The 15,542-nt window shown below is 39.0% G+C and overlaps 1 protein-coding gene across 1 annotated transcript in view; it reads left to right on the top strand.

Moving 5' to 3' along the window:
* The window catches only part of LRMDA (leucine rich melanocyte differentiation associated), a 1,299,052-nt gene that overhangs the window by 225,497 nt on the left and 1,058,013 nt on the right, over positions 1-15,542 (top strand). The gene's annotated exons all lie outside the window — the stretch shown is intronic.

Below are 15,542 nucleotides of genomic sequence, written 5' to 3'. Positions count from 1 at the left end.
AGAAGAAAAGAAATAAGTACCTATTATGTGCCTAACATTCTACAAACCCTTCATAATATTATCTCATTTGATCCATTTGAGGTGGAGTTGGAGCAGTCAGCTGTGGCCAGATGATATAGTGACTTGAATTGCAGATTAAGGGTTTGAAAATCAATCCATATTCCTTCTGCCTAAAATATGGTGTCTTTCCAATTTTTTCAAAATTCAACTTACTCTAAAAGAACATTGAAAGAGAATTAGATGGCTTTTTCTATATATTTGAAGATAAATGGGACTTTGTCAAAATTTTCAAGTTAAAGGCACTTTTGGAAAATTGTTAGTGAAGGAGATTTGGGAAGTAGAAAGTGTTATCATAGACACTGAACTACACCTAACTGAAAAACTTGTCTTGTGAATGGAAGAACTTGCAAAGTTGGGTGACCTCAAATAGATAATACATCAAGACATCTTGTTTCAATTTACTGAGGCAGAAAGAAGGTAGATTCTTTTTTGTACTTTCCCATCCCCCACAAAAGACTAATTTCTAGGAATATGATGTCTTCTTTTTTGAAAGAGGACAGATGTCTCTTTAAGGGGAAATTTTAAAGTTTTTGAAGTCAGAGAACCTTTATATTGTTCAAAAGAATTCATGAAACCTAGATCAACCAGTAAAATTTCAGTGGTTATAATGAATTGTAGTTTATAATCCAAGTGGTTAACCAAACAAATTTCATACTGGTTTGAAGCCAGTGATCCATAATAAAGGGTGTGTGCTTCTTTTATAATGATGATGATGATGATGATGATGATGATGATGATGATGATGATGATGATGATGATGATAATGATGAAATGTATAGGGCAGGGGGGAGATTCTGGAAGCTACAATAGAATTCCTATTTCCTTTTTCATTTCAAATTTCCTGAAAAATCAGATATGAAATTTTAATGGTAACCTAGAGTTTCTGACACATCTTGGTTGTATGTGGGAACAAATACACAGCTACAGGTTGAAGTTGAGATTGTAATTTGGAAGCAGAAGGAAAAAAAAAAGTAATTTCCCAAAAGTAACATTTCTAACTATAGAATTCTGGCTTTTTGATGAACACGAAGTAAATTCCTAACCCTGTTCTTGAGCCAATTTAAAGTTGAAGAGGAAATTTATTGAGCTCCTACTAGTTGAAGAGTGCTGAGGATACAAATTTGAACAAACATTCAGATAATTCAGGTAAACACCTATTAAGGATTTACAGAGTTAAAGAACACAATATCCCCTCCTCTAAAAGTTTGCTGTCTAATATGAAGAAAAGTGTGCTGGTTTCAAATCCTACCTCTACTGCTCATTAACAGTTTGAACTTTGGGCTATTAACATAAACTGTCTCAGACTCAGTTTCCTCCTCTTTAAAATAAAGGGGCAGGCTAATTGACTTCCAAATTCCTTTCTAGATCCTAATTTTGCTGATTTAGCACTCACAAGATGCAGACCGGGCTAGTGCTTGGGGGTGGTAGGGTGACTTTCTTAGCTTTACAAGGTTTATACTCCTATAATTATTGCTCTTAAACTTATATTGATGACTTTAGTTTTAAGAAGTGATAGAGACAGGGGCAGCTAGAAAACACAGTGGATAGAGTCAAGAGGAACTGAGTTGTAATCCAGTCTCAGACACATAACACTTCCTAGCTGTGTCTCTCTGGGCAAGTCACTTAACTCTAATTGCCTGGTTCTGCCTCCCCCCCCCCCCCAAATAAGTAATAGAGACAATTAAATCAGTGCAAAGTATTTCCTAAAAATGGCATAATAAGAATTAGGAGCTACAAAACTGAGGCATACTTCCCTATACTTGACTCAGTGGTCAATGTGGAAAAATGGGCACAAAGTTAGAGTAGGCATGTTAGTGCTTGTTGGAACTTTTATCAACATTTATAAAGCTTTATAAACAACTTTCCCTTATATAAGTCTCAGAAAAACTCTATGAAGTAGATTCTGTCATTATTATTATTTTTGCAGATGAAGAAATTCAGTAGACGGATGAAATAGCTAGTGGGTATTTAAGGAAGGATTTGAACTCTGGTACTGCAAGATCTAGACAGCTTCTCACTGTCTCTGCAGATTAGGTCAATCAGCTATGCTCCCTTAGTCACTCCATTCTAGCTCTTTTCTCTGCTGCCAGGGGTTATAGTTGAATCTGTTCCTGCCAGAAACACATGCTCTATGTACTGTGTATGGTTTTTGTTTTTGTTTTTGTTTTTTTTTTGTTCCCTGCTGGAGGTAGGTGAATTCCTCAGTGGTGAATGGGAGAAGGAGAGGAAATCCCTGTGTTCCCTTCTGCCCTCTGGTAGAGACTAAAAGTCATTCTCCACAAAATCGTTCTCTTCCTGCAATGCTGGAATGCTTCACCTATTCTCAGAGCTGGCAGGCTTAGCTTTTAAAGGTCTAACTAGCCAATTCAATCTCCCCTTCCAGTTCATTAGAAAAACCTTTTCACATTTTGTAAAGAGATAACATGGTATAGATATATCTTTGCATGTCATCAGCATATTAATTAAATTAGTTTAACATTTGTCACCTGCCTTATACTTTCCATGATTACATTAACTAGCCTTGAGAGGGAGGCTAGTCTTCCCCTTCTAATCTTTCCCCCAGTTAGATATTTTTTATTTCCTTCAAATCAACTGCTGTTTATTTATTTATTGGGCAAAGTATATATTTCCAACTCTGGATAGCTTATTCAGTGTCTTGGAGAGAATCAAGAATTTTTAAAAGGATATTCCACAGTGCCCAGTTCTAAAGAATGACATAAAAACCTCCAGACTACAATGCATTTCTTCTTCATTTCTATCTCTTCTAATTTGTATCTTACTTCAAGGCTCAGTTCCCTCATCACCTTCTCCAGGAAACATTCCTTGATTTTTCCTTCTTCTCCTCCCCAGTTGTGAGTGCTCTTCTTTATTAATTTCTCTTATATTTACTTGTCTTTATACTTATGTCATGAAGGACTGTAAGGGTAAGACTATTAATTTTTATCTTTTTTTTCTTTTATACTTAGAAGAGTTCAAAACACAAAGATAGCATTTGAGAAATGTTCTTTTGAATTGGTTTTCCAGATCTCCAAAGGTGGTACTATTTGCTGCAAAGCATTTGTTGATGTTTAGTTTCAGTGTCTTCTCACTCTAAAAGTTGAGGAATTTTTCTTGAAAATCTATTATTACTTCATTTGGGAGGGGTTAGACTAAAACAATTTTATTGACAATAAAATAATTTTATTAGTGTTTTATTTCTTTATTTCTCAAGGCACATGCTTTCTCTTCTTCTTGCCTTCCTTCTTTCTTCCTCACTCTTTCTTTTCTCTTCTATCCCTTCCCTTGTAAAGAAAATAAAAAGAAAGGAAGTATCTCAGCCAAACTAAACAAACTAAACAATAGGTTGGTTAACTGTTTCTAAAGTATATTCCCTATTCAATCTCTTTCTCTGCAAAAAATGGGGAAGGACTTACTTCTTCTCCAGGGACAGACTTGGTAATGACAAACTAATTCAGTAGTCCGTTTCAGTATTTATTCATGCTTTCTCTTTACATTGTTGTAGTTATTATGTATATCATTTTCCTCTTATATTTATTCCCCTCTGTATCAGTTCATACAAATCTTTCTGTGTTTCTCTGAATTCTTCATACTCATCATTTCTTACTGCAGAGTAGTGTTCTATTACATTTAAGAACCACAATGGGCCATTTTCCAGTCAATGGGCATCTTCTTTGGATGAGTGGATGATAAAGCATTCATTAAGTATTTACAGTGGGCTAATTGGCACTGTGCCAAGAGCTGAGAATAGAAATAAAAGAAATCTAGATGGTCACTACCCTCAGGGATTTCATGGTCTAATGGGGGAAAACTACATATAAAGGGGAGCTAGAAAGGGGAGCAACTACATATCCAGAATGGCATAGTTTGCTACCATATGCATTGCTATGAATATTTTGTTTTGATGGGACTTTTTTGCTTTTTAGCATTTTTAAACTATATGCTGAACAATGGAATCTTGGGTCAAATGGTATGGACATCTTACTCTTTTTCTGATTTGTACTTCATTTTAAACTTACTTGCTGTTTTTCTGACCCTTGTGGACAGAGAGGACTAGGACTCCTAATAATTTCTATAGTAAAGCATCTCTCTAGTGGATATAATAATGGGTGTATAGAAACCTTGTCCCACTTTCTTGCTCTCACTGCATTAGGAAGAGAACTTTACATTCTACATGTATGGGGCTGAACAGTAGTCATTATCATCATATACTTAGAAAGAAACATTAGGCAATTTAACCTGGCAGCTTTTTTATTTATATAAATGACAAGTTGTGGGTTCTTTTTTTGTCTTTCATTTTTCTTCTCCTCTTTTCTTTCTGGACTTAGAGAAGATTCTTCAACTTTGTAATTTTAAAACATATTCTCCTACATGTCATTGTTCTTTTTAATGGGATCTGCCAGGACAACTCTGCAGAAGCCCTGCGTTTTCACATTATTATCTCATTGTCTATCCCTAGTGTTATAGCCTTCCTGTGACTTCCTAACTAATCAGCTATTTCAACTTTCATTCCATAAGCTTTATGTCTGAGTGTAATTAAATGAGCATTAAGTCTCTTTTTTACTAGCAAAGCCTGAAAGTTCTGATATTACAGTAATAAGTGTGAAGTGAATTTTGAATGGCATTTATATCTGTTCATGGGCTCTAAATGTTTGATTTGCATAACTAGTTAAAATGATATCAGAGCAGCATATTGATTTAATTCCATCTCAGAAAACTGTTAATTAATAATGATAATAAATGTGTCAGTCCTTTATTATCTGCTTTGAATTGGTGATGATGGCTATATTAATACCACTTCAGTAATAGACCTCTGCTGGCGATTGTTGGCAAAGCTTTCATGGCCCGAATCACCTGCAATCAGAATTTATGAAATTTATTGCCAATCGGTTTTAAAAAAAAGAACAGCCATTCCATCATCGTGTAATTTTATTAACACCTATGCTTTAATTTAACATTTTATTTACATAAATCATCACAAGCTCAAACTTCAGAGGATTTTTGAACAAAGACACTTTTTCATTTTTAAGTCCTGAGTTGGAAGTCCACTTAATATAAGTACAGGGCATAGAGTGGTCCCTGTTTGAAGGCGGGGAACAGGATAATAATTCTTGTCTCATTTTCTTCCCTCCTGGGCCGACCATTTTTTCTAACTCGAACCAGAAGTCAAGGTAAGACTCTTAGACTTGATGTAGCATTTAGTAGGCATGAATATGTGTGCATGCAAGCAAATATATTTTGGGGTGGAGGGGGTTTGAAGGCACACACTTTCTCAGAAGAATGCCTGAGCTGCTTCCTATTTGGAGGATGCTCTCATCATGTTGTTTTCAAGGGACTTAAGATTTTATTCTTTTCCTATTGAAGGAAAAGTTGATACTTGGAGGTTACTTCTCTATTCTTGGGCTTTCAGAGACAAAGGTCAACTTGGGCTGAAAGAAGGCAACATCTTTCTTTAATATGTTCATTTTCTGAGAACCTACAGGCTCAGTTTTTAAGATTGAGGATCAGCAGCATCTTTCAGATGAGAAATAATCATAGACTTAGAAATGTAAAGGACCTTGGAGGTCATGCAGTCTAACCCCCCACATTTTACAGAGGTGAAAACTAAGGCCTTTCTCAAGGTCACATAATAAATAATATTATCATCATCATCATCTCTATATCCCTGTATCCCTATATACCAGGCTCTATGCTAAGGGCTTTACAAACATTATTTTACTTGATTCTCACAATAGCCCAGGAAGTTATGGGCTATTATTATCCCTAGTTTTTTATACCTGAGATAAGATGTGATGATCTTGATCAAGACAACTAAGGGTCAGCTTCAGCTCTCTGTAGCTACGGTGTCTTAAGTATGGAAAGATACATATATTTTAGGAGAAAATATCAAGAATTGGCAACTGGTCTGGCATCTTTAGCTTGATTCCACACATCTTGCCAATCTTTGCTTGCCCACTCTCAGTAGGATATATAAGAATCTTGGATCAGTGTTCCAAAGGGGGCTATCCCTATCCTGAGACACTGTCTGGGCTTCTATGTTAAGAATCTGCTCTCTGTCAGTTCTTTTTTGTCTGGCATGGATCCCTGGATGCTGACATCCCCTGGCTTACTTGATCCCTCTTTTCCCCATCTCCATAGATCTCTGGCACTGGATTTGTTTTTCCTCTGGCACTCTCATATCCCCTTCTGGGGTAGCTGATGTGTTACAGATGCCCCTCTCCCTGTCCCTATAAAAGCTTCAGCTGTTACTCTTTGTTGTTCCAGTCCAATTGATGACCCTGACTTTTCATGACTTTCTATCTCATGTTGCCACCCAGACTGAGACTCAACGATTCCTTCTTTTCTTCAACTTTGGTTAATGATTTTGGTGATGTCCATTGGGCACCGGGACCACTAATCTTACATTAGGCAAAAAAAGCCTTCCAGTGCTTTAAAGACCTTTTCTTGCTTCACTCTGGCTCCTTTCTGCTTCACCATTCTGTCATGGCCACCTGCTAGAAATGGGGCATTGCTGATTAGAGTTCTGAGGAGGAAATGGTCTATTCTCTGGGTGGTTGAGGATGGGCTGGATTTTCCCCAGAGACATCTACTTTTATTAATCTCATTTGATGATTATTAATAGGTGTTGTGAATTCTTTGATGGAGCATCTTCTGGGTCACTGAAGTGTGAGGGGGTTCAATAAATGAGGGAAGGGTGTCAAGTTAGGGTTCTGAAAAAAGAAGGCAGGCGCCTGGCTTAGGGCACATTTATGATGACATATACTTTCTCCCTCCTCTATCTTTCTGGGTCCCTCTCTCTCTACTTCTCCCCTTTCCTTTGTTCCTCTTTTTTCTCTCCCCTCTTTCTCCTCCCATCTTTCTCCCTCTTTTTTTTCTCCCTTCCCCTTTCTTCCTCCTTTCTTCCTCCCTCTTTCTTTATCTTCTCCCTTTCTTTTTCTCTACTCTTCTATCTTCATTTTACTCTCCCTTTCCCTCCCTTGAATTGGAGACAGGAAATGGAGTGAGAGTTAGTATTCAGTCAGTGAGTCTGCTTTTCTCATCCTGTTCTGCTCCTTCTGTGCACTGATATTAAGTGCTATATTGATAATCCAGCTGTGGTCACACTTTTCACTTCTAGGGCTTCCCTTCTTCCCTCTGGTCCATGCCCTTTCTTTGGGTACCACACTTCTCCTGCATTCACAGCCCACTGGGCAGCATCCTCGATAGGCCAAGAAGGGCATTGGGACCATGACCCTCAGAGCCGACAGCTGGGATCCTCTTCTGAATCCCTGATGACAGCCCTTCTTCCCCCTCCCCCCCCCCCCCGCCCCATAGAGAAATGCATCCTTTGCTTGGGTCTGTGATAGATTAGGGAAGCTTGGAAAGAGTGCCTAGTTTCCTAACTCTCGTGGGTGGGTCCACAATGGAACGTTCCTCTCCCGACTTTGATTTCTCTCTCAGTGAGTGGGGGTATAATTTGCCTTGACGTCGTTGGCTATCAGCTACACAGTGAGGTGGGCTTCCTCTGACTCGAAATGACAGCCTTGGCCTCCGTGACATTGTTTCCATAGATTTGCAATGAAACAGTTTTATATTTTGCAAAATAGAGTGATCTCCTTCGACTTGCATTGATGTGGTTTTCACCATCAGCTTCTAGGGAGTAATGTTGTTTCCATTGACCTGCTTTAAACCGATTCTCCTCTCAGTCTTAGCATGGGGATGCATGGCACTCAGAACTGGCTGGACGTTGATTTTCATCAGTGTCAGAGGGCCCGATATACTCTGCCCAGCTTAGCATTCTTGACCCTCTGCTCTCTCCTGATGCTGTTTTTTCTTGTTGTCTCCTTCTGCTCCCTCTCTGTGTATGAGTTACCGATGTTTGCTTTTTGTTCTTCCCCATGTCACAGCCTTCTTTTTGAATATCTCCACCTTCACCCCTCCCCCAAAAAAGAATCTGTTCTTCTTCACCCTAGATTGGCTTTAGAAATGAATGCAACAGATGCTCTGACTTCTGTCTTAGACCTGGGAATTCTAGAGCTTCTGCCTTTAATCTCCTCTTGTCCAAATAAGGTGTCACACAACACCTCATCCCCCAGCCTGGGTGCATTTGAGCAGCACTTCCTAAAAAGCTTGGAGACAAATAGGTATCGATGCCCACTGCCCATCAAAAAATAGGAAACAGAAAAACAAGAGTTTTTCCTCTTTATCTAGTTCGCTCTTTGGGCTTCCAAATCTATCATGTTGTGGAAGTGGGAAACTTGAGGAGCAGAGATGACCTTACTCTCCTGATGTTTAGTGAGTGTTTACAAGATCTGTTGGGGCATGTAGGTCTTGTAAGGAATCCACAAATACCACGCCAGGACCTGTTTCTTCAGATTAGGGGTCCCTCCCCCCAACATTGCCCCAGGTAGGAGTGAAAATGTATGCCAGGAGAAAATGTAATTTCATTTATTTGGCCTCTAGATAATCTCTGAAAGGAAAATGGTTTGGTGGTTTCTTGTATCTACCTGTACATTTCTTCAACTTGTGGGTCAAGGAATGGGTATGAAGAGGGTCCATCTCTCTTTGCAGTGGGCATTGGGAGAGGCTGGCAAAACCGTCGTTTCTTGCCTCCGCTTCCACTGGTGAGGGTTTCTTTTTGTTTTTCAAGAACTGCTTTCAACTTAATACATATATGTCGAGCTTTATTGCTACCTACTACAGAAGGCCTAAAGTCCTTTCTATCCATTCTACAAAAATTATTTTGGAGAGGAGGAGATATGGACCGGGGATTTCATGGTTGAAGGAGCTTCCGGGGAAAAAAAACTCCCTCTACTGATATAAATCTGTAGTTCTTCAGGTTACAGTTCTGGACAGATGCTTGGGGGCACTGGAATGACAACTACCTTGCTCAGAACCACATATTCCAGTATGTGTCAGAAGGGGAACTTCCAGGCTCCCTTTCCATTACTCTGGGCTTCTTCCTTTTATTTTCTTTATTTGTGTTTATTTTTCTGTAGCAGAATGTATACTTCTTGCGGGTAGTAGTTACTTTGTTTTTGATCATGTGATTGCACACATATATACAAGTGTATATGTGCAATCCATATGTGTGCCCATGTATACAATGTGAAATGTAAACACACACGTATAGGCCTAGAGTTATATAGAAATGTATATAAAACATACACATATGTACATAAATATACAAATGTGCATGTATATTTTATTTTATTTTTACCTTTTTCAGATGTCTGAGCCTTCCTATTTCCCCCAGGGTTGCAAGTGTAGTAGCTGACCCATGGGTCAACTTCACTGTTGATTGACAGGGAAACTTTGCCCTTTTCTCTTTGGGACCTGGGATCTGTCACCTCTTCTTCGGTGTTCTTCCAAGGGCTCACCATACTGGTACCATACTCCAGGCAGACCACAACTGATTTTAGCCCAGCTGTAGCCCAGCACTCTGCAACTTTAGGGACCAGGCAGGGTTTCTAAGCATATTCCACCTAGCTTGTCTCCATGCTCTCAGGGCCAAGCACATAGTAGGCATATCACAAATGCTAGTGGAACAGAGAACCAAGAATATTTTCTTCCTGCAAGATGTGGCAAACCCGGCTGTGTCCTAGAGAGAGCAAGCTGTGTGTGGGAGACGGGGTAGACTTGAATCTCCAGGGTTGTTTACCTGGCGCCTTTCCCCCAAATGCTAAGCTTGTTTATATCTTTTGAATATATTAAAAACCAAATTTCCCTTGGTGACAGCTTTTCTTTGCATAAATCTCTCTGCTTGCATTTTTTGAGGCTCATGGATTCTGGAAAGGCTCTCTGGTGGCTGGAAGAGCAGTCATGAACTCCATAATCCAAATTTGCCAATGAGGATTGGACATTTCTATCTCACGGCATTTTTAGGAGGCTATAGAATAAGGAGGCACTATGAACCTGACAGATGAGGAGGGGTAATCTATGTTACCCTTGCCCATTCTTGTGTGTGCAAAAATTATTTAATATATTAGAAAAGTCTGGGTTTAGTTTGGTGTGTGTGTGTGTGTGTGTGTGTGTGTGTGTGTGTGTGTGTGTTGTGCATGTGTGTTTTCCCACTCCCCGCCCTTCCCTATGTGGGGATGAATTCTTTAGCTCCAGCTGCTTGAGATATTTCACTGTCAAATACATAATTAACATTTTTGTAAGCCAAGTGTAGTGATGTTTTTACGTTTGTGTGTTAAAGATGGATTTAGAATTTTCTTTTTTGTCTTAATCCAGTTTCATCTTAACCTCCCTCTGCATCACCATCCCTTTCAATCCTTCCCCCCTCAAAAGAAAATCTAAAACAAAATATCCCTGTTTTTGGAAAAATTTTCATTTGAACATCTTTCCAAGGAATGAGCTGCTTCAAAGAGAACCCCAGAATACAGATGGGGATTGTGATGTGGGATTGCTCAGGAATTTGAAACTAGTGTGTATGTGGACCAATTTGATTATGAACCCGTCATGGAAAAGGAGATAAAAAAGATTTTGGGGAAGTACATTGGTTTTTTTTTTTTTTTTTTAACTTTTTGCACAGATGATGTCAGTGACAGTTTTATAACTCAGATTTTAACAGACTAGATTAACTTGCTGGAATATGGTTGGAAAAATGCGCAACAGCAAAGTGTTGAGCCAACACAATAAAAACCAAGACATAAAATGCAGCTTAAAGAAAAAAATAAAAGAGCATCTTAAATGTTGTCACTTCTAAGTTTTCTTTGAAAGCACAAGTTAGAATGAATTCTCATGTACTTCTGTTGGTTCGAGTTTCCTGTTTTAATTTAGCAAGCTGAACACTGAAGAAAAGTTGGTCTCCTCATTCCCCCACCCAAATAATATTTCATGAGGCTCTGACATCTTTGCTTTTCTTTCACAACACCTGCAGATACTGTGATTGTCTTGCCTGTGAGTCCCTATGCATGTTGGGTAGGAAGTACCCAAGTGGCCAGCAGCCAGTGGAGATTCCCAGGAGCTAGGAAAGGGGGGTATCTGGCCATGGAAACCATTGCATAATGCCTGTGTTTTGAATTAGCAAATGCAGTAATTGATAAATGACAGGCTGTGTCTCAGATGTATTTAAGGCATTTTCTTGCCAGCAGGTTTTATTGTTTAACTTTCTTAGAGGCCAACTTCTGCCCCACGGATGAATTGGAGGCCTGGGAATTGTGCCTAAGCATCTGAGGGCAGAATTTGGCTTTTCACATTTTATTATAGTTTTATTTTTCCCTTTCTACTTTTCTTTAAGACTTCTTGAGGAATTGAGTGCTGTGTCATTCAATTGCCAGGATTTTTTCTCTTCTAAAATGAACACTGGGTGTTCTAGAGGATTGGGATCTGTTTGCCTTAAGGAGCGATTATAGGTGGGTGTTGTAGGTTCCCCTTGTCCTACCTATGGAGCTGTCAGGTAGGAGTAGTTTCATCTTATAATGAAAGGAATGAGAATTAGCCCCAGCTAGCACTCATTGGCTCCTGTTGCACAGTTGTTAAAAATTATGAAAATAGAAGCTTTGGAGTTAAAACAGTTCTTGTAATTTAATTGGATGTTCTGAGCCACTTTAGAGGGGAAAAAACCTCAGTGACATTTCTATAGAAAACAATCTTTTATCCCAACACTTAAATTTTTCTCTTCCTTTTTTTTTAAGGGCTTAGTCTGGGTTACCATTGAGAAACCCATTAGGATCCCTATTGTGGGGCAGTTTCAAAGGGGCAAGGGTCATTCTGGCTTTCAAACTAGTCTTATTGTTTCTCTGTACAGTCTGAGACCAGACTCTTTGAAACTTACCCCTTGGCCCTGTTTTCCATTCAGCACTACTTGGCTTCCAGGAGTCCATATTTGTCTGTGGAAAGCTACTTTATTCTTTGCCCTCTCCTTTGCTACCACCAATGTTATAATCTAGAGGGAAGTTTCAGAAATGGCATTTGTAGAAAGGTGGAAACTCACGCTGCTACCTTCACCTGCTCCCATTTTCCTCAAAATCAGTTTTATTTTGGGAAATCAAGTGTAAGTCAAGTAGTAGGGGAAGACATCAGAGTGTTTCTGTCCTTGAGTTCAAAAGACTGATTTGAAATTCTTGGAGTTGCTGATCCATACCAACACTACTGTGTTTGGGGAATTTGTGCAGTATCATGATGAGAATGTGAATAAAACAAAACCCCCAAATTCTGTATGTTGATATATAGCTATTAATGTTCTTTATTCATGTCCAACTTTTCATGACCATATCCTGTCAATACTATCCAGGGTATTTTCTTGGCAGGGATATTGGAGGAGTTACTATTTCTTTCTTCAGAGATAAATATAAGTAAATGACTCGTCCATGATTACCCAAGCTAGTAAGATTTCATCTCACATTTTCCTGATTCCAGGCTCAGCATCTTTCCACTGAGTCACTTTGCTGCTTCTGATATTCTTGTGCAATATGTTGATATCAAGGAACCCATCTGTAAATTGGTAGTGTTAGAGTTTTATCTGAAAGTAACTTAATCGTTGGTCATAAGGCCAGTAAATGTCAGAGACAGATTTCAAATCCCCAAATCAATCAGAAATTTGTGCCCTCCATAATTTGTTTAAAGCAATATATTCTCATAGATTCCCAACAAAATCAGCCTTTAAATTGTCATTAATTCTGCTGGGCATATATCTCAGTGATCTCTAGCAGCCTAGCCAGTCAAAAGCAATAGCAACTGGAATTCCACTCAAGAACTTTTTTGCTTTCTGAGATGCTAGGAAAATATAGGGGTTTTACTTTAGTCTAGGCTCAGCACAGGGGTCTGCTTTCTTTTTTTTCTGAGATAAAACCCAGCAAAAGTCTTCTCACTTATTTAAGGGAGGAAAGGAGATAAGCTATTTTGGGGCAAACCAACTATTTAAAATAGAGTATAAGGAAGGAAGGTTATGTTTTTATCTTCCTGATGACAAAGCAAGAGAGTTATTATTATTAAGATAGACCAGATATCCAGTCACTTGAGTTTCTTGGATGAAGTAGAGCTGAGTAGCATCCTGACTGCATTCTACCCACAGTACACATGGGCATCACATCTTGGTAGTCTATTCAAGGAGTTGCCTTGGATTCTCAGGCACTGAGGTAACTGCTCTCCATTGGAAAAGGTTGAATAAAGGAAGATTTTTGAGCCAATCATCTATCTATATTCCTTCCTTCCTTCCTTCCTTCCTTCCTTCCTTCCTTCCTTCCTTCCTTCCTTCCTTCCTTCCTTCCTTCCTTCCTTCCTTCCTTCCTTCCTTCCTTCCTTCCCTCCTTCTTTCCTTCCTTCCCTCCTTCCTTCCTTCCTTCCCTCCCTCCCTCCTTCCTTCCTTCCTTCCTTCCTTCCTTCCTTCCTTCCTTCCTTCCTTCCTTCCTTCCTTCCTTCCTTCCTTCCTTCCTTCCTTCCTTCCTTCCTTCCTTCCTTCCTTCCTTCCTTCCTTCCTTCCTTCCTTCCTTCCCCTTCCTTTCTTCTTTCTTCCTTCCTTCCAAGGCTTTATTTATCTTACATTGAGCAATCAGTGCTTGTCCTGCTTAGATCCTAATCTTTCTCCTTCCTATTGTACCTCAGCTGTCTTTTCAATAAGCAGCTTCCCAAGGAGGAATATCATTACATTGTAAGCCATTAGACAGTGACTAGAGGGTCAATTCCACTGTACCAGATACCACCAGTATTTAGGGCTTTGTAGAACAACCCCATTTGAAAGGACTGAGCTTTCTTTTTATTAAGATGAGAATTAGTCAAATGGACACCCAAATGACAAGATCTAGAGGGAAAAACACAAATGATTTTGCTTTATGTCCCCTAGTGACATAGTCTAGAGAGTATGTGTATGAATGTGTTGGGGGACAGGACAAGAAGATTATTTTGATGGTAGATTTTTGTTATTCAATCATTTTGAATTGTGTGTTCTATTATTTGTGATCCCATATTGCATTTTCTTGGCAAAGATGTTGGAATGGTTTGCCATTTCCTTCTCTATCTCATTTTACAGATGAAAAAACTGAGGCAAATGGTAGATTTGGCATTTACCATGGTAGAGGGCAATTTTAAATGCATGTAACATCCTTTTTTTCCTTTATGCTATTATTTAACTTCCTTTTGGATTTGGGTTCCAATCACTGCTTTCTGTATTTCTAGTATTCCTTACTGGACTTTCCAGAGAAAATAGGCAAAGGAACAATCGGAAGGATAAAAACAAATAATTCTTCATTTTCCTCCACTATGGAAGTGGGGAAGCAAAGATTCAATTTTTAAATGACTTAGAAAATTAGTCGTTATTTCTCTTTCCTTCCTTCTCTCTTTGTCTCCCTCTATTTCTCTCTGTCTCTCTCTATTTCTTCTTTGACAAAACCATTCCTGATGTCCAGCATATATTTTACCGCTTGCTGAATGTTGTGGTACGTTAGCAATATATAACTATGATCAATGTTGTGACCTCAGGGAAATTGCTTATATAATTATAGAAAGTTTACAGTAGTAAGACAAGAATGGGGAAAATATATCACTGTAAAATATAAATATGTTTAAATTACATTTAGGATTTGGAATAGTTCCTTGCTTGTGTTTTACAGAGTAATCTGTGATTTAAATCAGGTTTAGTTGTGTTTTTTTCCCCCCCTAAATTGGGTATTATAAATCAAGAGTAGATGCTGGATATAGCACACAAGAGGATTTCTTATACATTTTAATGTTGCATAAGTAAGAAATACCAGTAGTTCAGCAGTAAAATTGCAAATGTAAGCAAAAGTGAAGATTTTTCCAAATTTAACTAGGTTGCATTTGTTTAGTAAACTCTAGCAATAATTTACTGTTTTATTACGTTTGCCTTTGAGATCTGGGCTGGCTCCTTTTTTTTGTTGTTCTTTTTCTTGCAGAAGAAAAGGAAGGTTTGCTATATTATAATTGCTTGGAGCTGGGAGTACCATTCAGCTTCCCCAGCCTGTGATCAGTAAACTTAAAAAAAAAGGAGATGGAGGGAGAAAGGAGCCTCCTTGAGCTTAAATGTGGCTGCACATGTACTGATCCCACAAGTTGCACTCATTCATTCTCTCTCTCTCTCTCTCTCTCTCTCTCTCTCTCTCTCTCTCTCTCTCTCTCTCTCTCTCTCTCTCTCTCTCTCTCTCTGTTTTTGTCTCTCTCTCTGTTTCTCTCTCTCTCTCTTTTTCTCTTTTTTCTCTCTTGCTCTTTCTCTTTCTTGAAACATGATATCAATTTTCATTGTCTTTGTTGAAGAAAAGCTTCTCCCTGTAATAGTCGGCCCAAGTGCAGTTTGTCTTAGACACTGAAGACTGAAAGGGAACTTTTCAGCTTAGTTCCAAGATGGGTCTCAGCTCTCCTCAGAGCCTTTCAGGGGCCCCTGGAAGACAGGTGGGTTTCCTTCCAGATAAATCTTCATTACCCCAAATGAGCCAAAATAGGCGAATTCCCTTTTGTGTGGGGATAATGAGATGGCCAGCCCCTGCGAGGGCGTGATTGGGGAGTGGGGGCGCTTGGCATCCTGCGTGGCTCCAATGTTTGACTGT

This window comes from Sminthopsis crassicaudata, chromosome 2 (genome assembly GCF_048593235.1).
Source record: "Sminthopsis crassicaudata isolate SCR6 chromosome 2, ASM4859323v1, whole genome shotgun sequence".
In the NCBI taxonomy this organism is placed as follows: Eukaryota; Metazoa; Chordata; class Mammalia; order Dasyuromorphia; family Dasyuridae; genus Sminthopsis; species Sminthopsis crassicaudata.
This window is presented reverse-complemented; position numbering and strand designations above follow the sequence as displayed.